Here is an 8,399-nt window from a genome sequence, read left to right as displayed (position 1 = left end):
TACCCAGATAGATTAGCGAAATTAGGATTATTTAGTCTAGAAAAAAGACGACTGAGGGGCGATCTAATAACCATGTATAAGTATATAAGGGGACAATACAAATATCTCGCTGAGGATCTGTTTATACCAAGGAAGGTGACGGGCACAAGGGGGCATTCTTTGCGTCTGGAGGAGAGAAGGTTTTTCCACCAACATAGAAGAGGATTCTTTACTGTTAGGGCAGTGAGAATCTGGAATTGCTTGCCTGAGGAGGTGGTGATGGCGAACTCAGTCGAGGGGTTCAAGAGAGGCCTGGATGTCTTCCTGGAGCAGAACAATATTGTATCATACAATTATTAGGTTCTGTAGAAGGACGTAGATCTGGGTATTTATTATGATGGAATATAGGCTGAACTGGATGGACAAATGTCTTTTTTCGGCCTTACTAACTATGTTACTATGTTACTATGTTACTATATGAGACTTGGGTAAGCCTAAAACAAAGTCCATCCCAACCATCTTCCAGGGCCTTTCTGCCACAGGCAGGGGGTAAAGTTGCCCAGCAGGCCATTGCCGAGGAGACTAATTCTTGGCACAGGAGACACATGCATGAATATAGTCCCCGATGACACGGGCCATATGCAGCCACCAGTACATCCTCGCCAAGAGCTCAATGTCCTCTTGGTCCCAAAATGTCCACCCACCCTGGACAAGTGAGCCCAAGAGAGAACCTCCGGTCGCAAATTAGATGGAATGAAAGTCTTGCCTGGGGGCTCAGACTCTAGCGAAATGAGAGCCACAGTTCTCAGGCTCTCTGAAAGGATAATAAGCCGAGTCTCCTCCTCCTCTGATGATGATGACACTACAGAGTAAGAGAGTGTCGGCACGAATGTTCTTCTCCCCGGAAAGAAAATGGAGGGTGAAATGGAACCGGGGAGAAGAACAGGGACCATCTAGCCAGGCGAGAATTTAGCCTTTGGGCTGTCTGTAAATACACCAAGTTCTTGTGGTCTGTGAACACCTGGAAGGGAAAGCGAGCTCCCTCCAGGAGGTGTCTTTACTCTGAGAAAGCCAACTTCATAGCTAGCAACTCCCTGTCCCCGATGGTATAATTCCTCTCCGCTGGTGAAAAGGTCTTGAAGAAGAAGAAGCAGGGATGCTTCCGACATTGAGCATCCTTTTGGAAGAGGACTGCTCCAGCATCAACGGATGAGGCATCCACCTCCATAATAAATGGCATATCTACATCGGGGCGATGTAGGATGGGAGCACTAGCGAAGTGTGACTTAATGGAGTGAAAGGCCTTGGAGACCTCCTCCGACCACAACTTCGGATTTGCTCCCTTCTTGGTGAGGGCAACCAAGGGAGCTACCAAAGTTGAGAAGTGGGGAATGAACTGGCGATAGTAATTAATGAACCCCATAAAGCGCTGAACTGCTTTGAGAGAATGGGGTTCCTGCCAGTCCATCACAGCCTGTAGTTTGGCCGGATCCATAGCCAATCCCTAGGCAGAGATGATAGTGCAGCGCCCCAGAGTCCTGGTCATTGCAGTAATGTCGCTCTGCCACTAAGGGGAGTGATGTTATGTCTGATTGCACTAAAGGAGTTCACCTGACCAGGTATCACAGTCACACATTACAGTTCACACTACGGCCACCAGGGGGAGCAAAAGGCTCTATGTATTAGGCCACTCCTCACACTCTGGTAAAACTGGGGGTTGGATAGGAAGTTAGGGAGAAGCAGCCTGGGAGAGCTCCAGGGAGGACCTGTCAGGGGTGGGTTCCTGGCAGGGACCTAGCAGAAAGGACAGATCGCTACGGAGCCACGCCTGCACTACCTTGCGGCAGCATCCTAAGGAAGGACGCGAAGCGAAGTATATTGTGGAGAAGTGAGAAACGAGATCACAGCACAACGGAGATAGAACCAGTAGGAGTCGTGCCTCGAGATCGGCAACATCCTACTGAGACGCGTAGCCGGTGGCCGAAACGCCGAGGAAGTAACAGACTTCAAGCATTACTTCAAACAGCAGCAGGACAGTTAATTATAGGTTGGCTGTCTAACTTAAATCACCTAAGCAGACATAGGAGGCAATTGTGGGAGAGGGGCGTCTCTAGGGTCCCAGAATAACTCCAGGCCTACCCGTCATACGGGTGCGTCCTAGCCAGATAAACTGGGGGACGGAGAGAGAAAGAACAGATACGACAGTTGCGAGGACTATCCCATGGTGCTCAGCAGGGAAGGACTACAACACACAGGCGCTAGTTGGTAGGCACTGATTTCCACCTGCAAAGGGAACTCTGGATGGGCCTTTGGACTGGCCGGTCTCAGCCAGCCCTGTTAGCAGTGCTCTGGATTGCGGATCCCGAAGTCTTCAGTAAAAAAGGTAAAGAGACTGCAACCCTGTGTCCTCGTTATTAACCGCGCCTCACATCATCACCACCTACACTACTGGGAAGCCCTGGGGATATACTTCACCAGTGGGAAGGTATACCATCTAGCTGCCACAACATCACCCCAGTGGACCCCCAAGCAGCGTCGGTCACCCTGACCGACTAACACAGGTGCCGTCACGAACCCTTGACAAACTTTCATCACCTTTCATTGGACGCCCCTTAGCAGGGTCACGGACCGGGTCTAGCCACCATGACAACCCCAGGACCGAGGCAGGGAGGATCAATACCGAGTATCCCGCGGCCCTGCGTCTGGGGGCGCTCCGATATAGCCAAGGAATGCAAGGACTTCTGCTCAAGCACACACTTCTCCAACTTGGCATAGAGGGAGTTAGTCCGTAGTAGGTCGAACACCTTGCAAACATCTCTCCGGTGGTAGTCAATATCTGAAGAGTAGATGAGAATATCATCCAGATAAACTACGACCGAGGTGGAAAGCATATCCGGGAAGATGTCATTTACAAAGTATTGGAAAATGGCTGGGGCATTACAGAGCCCAAAAGGCATCACCAGATATTCATAGTGCCCATCCCTGTTGTTAAAAGCCGTCTTCCATTCGTCCCCCTCATGGATGCGAATCAGGTTGTAAGCACCCCGCAGATCTAATTTAGTAAATACTCTTGCTCCCCGTAGCCTATTAAAAAGCTCAGATATCAGGGGTAGTGGGTACTTATTCTTAACGGTGATGGCATTAATACTCCTGTAGTCTATGCATGGATGCAGTTCTCCACTCTTCTTCTGTACAAAAAAGTACCCAGCCCCTACAGGTGACACTGACTTCCTAATGAATCCTCTTGCCAGATTCTCTCAGATATACTGTGACATTGCCTCCGTCTCTGGGAGAGACAACGGATAGACTCGACCCCAGGGAGGTTAAGCACCAGGCAAGAGGTCAATAGGACAGTCATAGGGGCGGTGAGGTGGAAGGGTCTCTGCAGCCTTTTTGGAGAACACATCCACATAGGGCCAATATTGCTTGGGGAGAGAGGATAGATCTGCGGGTAACTCAGTTGTTTCAACCTGAACACTTTCCCTCTGATATCTACCCCCACAAGATTCACCCCATCCCAAAATTCTGCCTGTGGACCACTCGATATGAGGAGAGTGGTACCGGAGCCAAGGTAACCCTAACAGGACCTCATCAATTCCCTTGGAAATGAGGAGCAGAGATATAATCTCCTGATGAGATGGCGACAAGGACAGAGTGCAAGGGATGGTCTGGTGTGTTATCTGTGAGGGCAGTGTCGACCCATTCACCACTCGTACAGTTACTGGTTGAGCTAGCATTGCCAGGGGTATTGCGTGACATTGGGCGAAGGCAGAAAACATAAAATTGCCCTCCTCCCCAGAATCCACGCAGAGCTCTACCGAGTGAGTGAATGAGCCTATTGTAATTGTCCCCTTAAAGGACAATTTGGAAGCAAACGTCACTGTGTCTAGTGTACCTCTACCTACTACCACTAGACGCTGACGTTTCCTCGACCGCTGTGAACATCTGGTGGCAAAATGTCCTGACTACTGGCAAACATGGCAGACCTTGAGTGCACAAGCGGTCCGGGACTTAGATCCCGCTCGTGACACTTCCATGGCCTCATGTGACTCAGGGACCAGGACCGGAGATTCCAAAGGTCTGGCGAAGGTGGGATACGGGTAGACACAGCTATTAACTCCTGCAGTGTGGTGGGAATCTCCCTTGATGCCAGAGCGTCCTTCACGTGGTCAGACAGCCCCCTCCAAAATATAGGGATAAGGGCTTTATCCGACCACTCCAGCTCAGATGATAGGGTGTGGAAGTGGATGGCAAAATGGCTGACCAAGGACGAGCCCTGAGTCAATGCCAACAGTTGGTGCGCTGTATCATGGGTGACTTGAGGCCCTAAAAAGACCTGTTTTAGAGTGCTCAGGAACAGTGGAGCACTTTGCACCACATGATCGCCATGCTCCCACAGTGGCGAAGCCCACTCCAATGCCCTGTCCGACAGGAGAGACACAATAAATCCTACCTTTGCCCACTCTGTGGGAAACGTGCGGCCAGGAGCTCAAGTTGTATAGAGCACTGGCTCATGAAACCCTTATAAGATTTACTATCACCAGAAAATTTTTCTGGCAGCGGGAGGCGAGATAGAGTCGGAACAGGGGTGGCCGTGGACAAGGTTGCTGCAGCCACGCTAGCAGCCTGAACAGCAACTGCGGTAACATCCACTGCTGAGGTTGTGCGCTCGAGAGCCGCCAACCTACCCTCCAGCTGTTGGATGTACCGCAAGGATTGCTGTTTGTCCGCCATTTTCTAGCCAGACCCTGGCGCTAGTATTATGTTAGGATTGGCGGAATTGTTATGATCAGGTGACCTTGGAGCAGCATGAAAACTTTCACTGGAGTAGGTGTTAACTATACTGAACGCAAATCCTGATCTTAACACCGCAACTAGAAGTAGCCGTGGGGTGTGCCTAACAAATCCTAGACACCTCGACACAGCTGAAGGACTAAATACCCCTATAGATGGAAATAGGAATTCTACCTTGCCTCAGAGCAGAACCCCAAAGGATAGGCAGCCCCCCACAAATATTGACTGTGAGTAGTAGAGGAAAAGACACACGCAGGCAGGAAACAGGATTTAGCAAAAGAGGCCACTCTAGCTAAAATAGGAAAGGATAGGACAGAGTATTAAAATCCTTCCAAAAATATCCACAGCAGAAAATACAAAAAACTCCACCATCTAACTAAAGATGTGGAGCGTATATCTGCAACTCCAGAGAATCCAACAAGACTGAGAAAACACTGACACAGTCTAAGCTGGACAAGAGAAAACAAATGAATAGCACAGAATATAAGCACACAGCTTTTGTGCCACAGAAAAAGAAACAGACACTTATCTTTGCTGAATTGGCAGCTAAGCAGGAGAAGCCAGACAAAGATCCAACACTTCCCAAGAAACATTGACAACTGGCAAGGACTAATGAGTCCTGCAAACCTAAATACCCCAGTCAGAATTGCAATCAGCAGATACACCTGTCCAAGACTGCAGCCCAGGGACAACTGCATTACCACCTACAACCACCGGAGGGAGCCCAAAAGCAGAATTAACAACACGGAATGCACCGAGTATATATATGTATTAATAGGTGCGTTCGCAACCCGGGGTCCACCGTGCAGGAGAGGAACCTGCTGCTGGCAAATGGCGGCGCTATATGGCGGTATAAGCGAACTCTGTTAACTCCACAAATTCGATAGATACAAGATACTGTGCCCTGTTAACCTCACAGAGGTACACGGCTACCAAACAGAGCAAAACTGTGGTCATGCAGTCAGAGAAACAGGCAAACAACTCACAGGAGGTGCCAGTATTCTAGTGCCTTATTTCAGCCAAGGCTCTGAATACACACATACAAATTCCTTACCGGAGGTGCCGGTATTCTAGGGGCTTATTTCAGCCAAACCCTAACCAGACATGACCACACTGCCGCTGAGCTCATACATTTTGGTTTGATACTAGCGTATGGCCATGTGGCCATGCGAACCTTTTATAGCTGTAGCAGACAAGGACCTTTCAAGTAGTCCAGTAGGAACTGCTACAGGGCCTGAGCGTGTGACCCCCAACCTCCAATGAGAGGTGTTCCCGTGGGCATGCTCAGTGTGTGCAAAACAGGACTTAGTCCCAGAAAAGCCTGCACGCCGTTGACCAGTGCTGGCTACAAAAGCAGAACCTGGAAAGGCAGCAGTAACCTTTGGCTTAGTATCAGCTGAGCGAGACGCTGGGACTGACATCTCCTCTGAGCAGGCTCAACTGCGGCTGAAGCAGAATGGGAGACCGCAGGAGATTCCCACTGTGCAGCGGTGGCAACTCGACTCCTAACACACATTACAGTGTTTCTACTTTGCCACACTTATGCAGCTGAAATTTACACAAAATTTTGTTCTCATCTGTGTAGTGCACTACTGCTCAACAACTTGTGAACCAGGCCTCATGATACATTTATATTTATTTTAGGTGTTCTTTTAAAAATAGCTACAAAACCATAATTATTTTTTGTCTTCTAATCACAGCAAAACCAGGATTTTTTATCAGTTTATTAAGCAGTCAGCTCTCTTTACATGCTACTTTCAAGATAGAAAACACAGGACTGCCAGATACTTGGGCTAGTAAAACTGTATTAGTTAAATCAGTTGCTACTTAAAACTTCTTTACCCAATAATTTTAACTGAAAAACACCTTCAACATAACTTTGATATACTGATATCACTACTTAAATTTACTTTTAAATTTATTTTTTAACAAATAATTTTATTTTGATATAAATATAATTTACGCCAATTAATTAGACTACAAATTTTGGTTGTTCCTTTTTCATTTTCTATCCTAGCAATTACCATGGTTGGAATACTTTTATCAACATCTTCTTCCTTTAAATAGTAATAAGCTCATTGAGATACAAATAAACAGCAGTGAGATAAGAACTTGGGCTAAAGATATGCAATCCATTGCAATGCTTTTTTTAGGATTAAATTACTTGATACATGCAATCAGTTTCAAGAAACACAATTTCATATCGAGACTACATTCATCAAAATCAATCTGCTATGAGTTTTAACGACTTAGGTGATTAATTTCCAGAAATGAAACATCTACTTATTTCTAGATGGCAAGTTTCAAAAATGGCTTAAATTCACAAAGTGATGATGAAGACTTCATTATAGTCTCAAAGATTTTGAACTTCACGTTATATCCACTTTTGCTTTCAACGCTCAGCATTACGCATATAAGAACCAAGTACATTTTCCACTTATTAGAGAACACAAAGGAAGTGTGAACATGTTGGTAAACATGTTCATTCATTAGACCAAACCAAATTAATAGGTATAATTAAAAATATTGCATATAGTAAAAACAAATATTAACATATTTACCAAATATAAGGAAATAAAATTGAGCATTCCATTTGTATTATCATTCTATCTTCAGTACTTTGGAATGTACAACATTTAATTAATTGCTGTAAATGCCTGTCACCAGATGTCTGAAAATTTATCCTATAATTAGCAGTTCTGTCATACAAAAATCAACTTAAAATAATTACAAATGAGCTGTTTTGTTATATAATACCCATTAATTATTTTCATTTGCTAGCAAGCAAATGGAATGATTATTCTGTCCAAGTATTTACAAATTATTATTTTTTTTAAACATATAATTAGATAAAAGAAAAGCCAAGTATCACTGTGCTTGGTGTACTTGGCGAGCACCGAGTATTTTCGGGATTATTCAGCGGGAGCTCGGGTCCCTGCCATGCAATTCTGGCGCTCTTTAGAGCGCCAATGACAATGCAGGGATTGTCAGCCATGCACTCTAATGCGCACTCATCTTTGTTGTGGTATTACAGTGATTGGCTGGCTGCAAAGCGTCATCAGGTCTATAAGAGACCGGGAGCCGCCCTGATCGCCGCATTCTGCTCTGGACTTAGCTAGTGTAGGGAGAGCTGCTGCTGAGATAGGGTCAGAATCGTTATTGTAATAGTTAGTGTGAGTCTCTGAGTGTGCAGTCCACAAATCCTGAGAAACCAACAGTCATTTTTAGGGCTAATTCGGGGTCATGAGATTTCAGCGCTAGGTAGGCAGGGGAGTCTATGTGCACATATCCACATGAGTGCAAGACCCGCAGGCACTGTATGTGAGTACGTAGATCTCACTGCATACCTCCAAAAGCTCCTTACCTGTCTGCTGCGGCTGCTTATTTTCTATATACCTAGCTGCAGTTATCCATGGCAATTTTTTCTTCTCCATATACCTGCTCATTTTATTCTAAATGGATTTATTCTAAAGGAATCCATAGCCTCCTTTTTTCTACATTTATTTGCTTGGTCACGCTGCAGACTACAGAGAGGTAATTGAGCGCGCAAATCATAAAAAAAATTTTGTCCCAGGCATCAGATGTGAGTGAGCCAAAAAAATCTGTCCCTTTTTTGGTGCTATCTA

The sequence above is a fragment of the Ranitomeya imitator genome, chromosome 3 (genome assembly GCF_032444005.1).
Source record: "Ranitomeya imitator isolate aRanImi1 chromosome 3, aRanImi1.pri, whole genome shotgun sequence".
Classification (NCBI taxonomy): domain Eukaryota; kingdom Metazoa; phylum Chordata; class Amphibia; order Anura; family Dendrobatidae; genus Ranitomeya; species Ranitomeya imitator.
The sequence above is the reverse complement of the archived record's forward strand: the minus strand, read 5'-3'. Positions refer to the sequence as shown.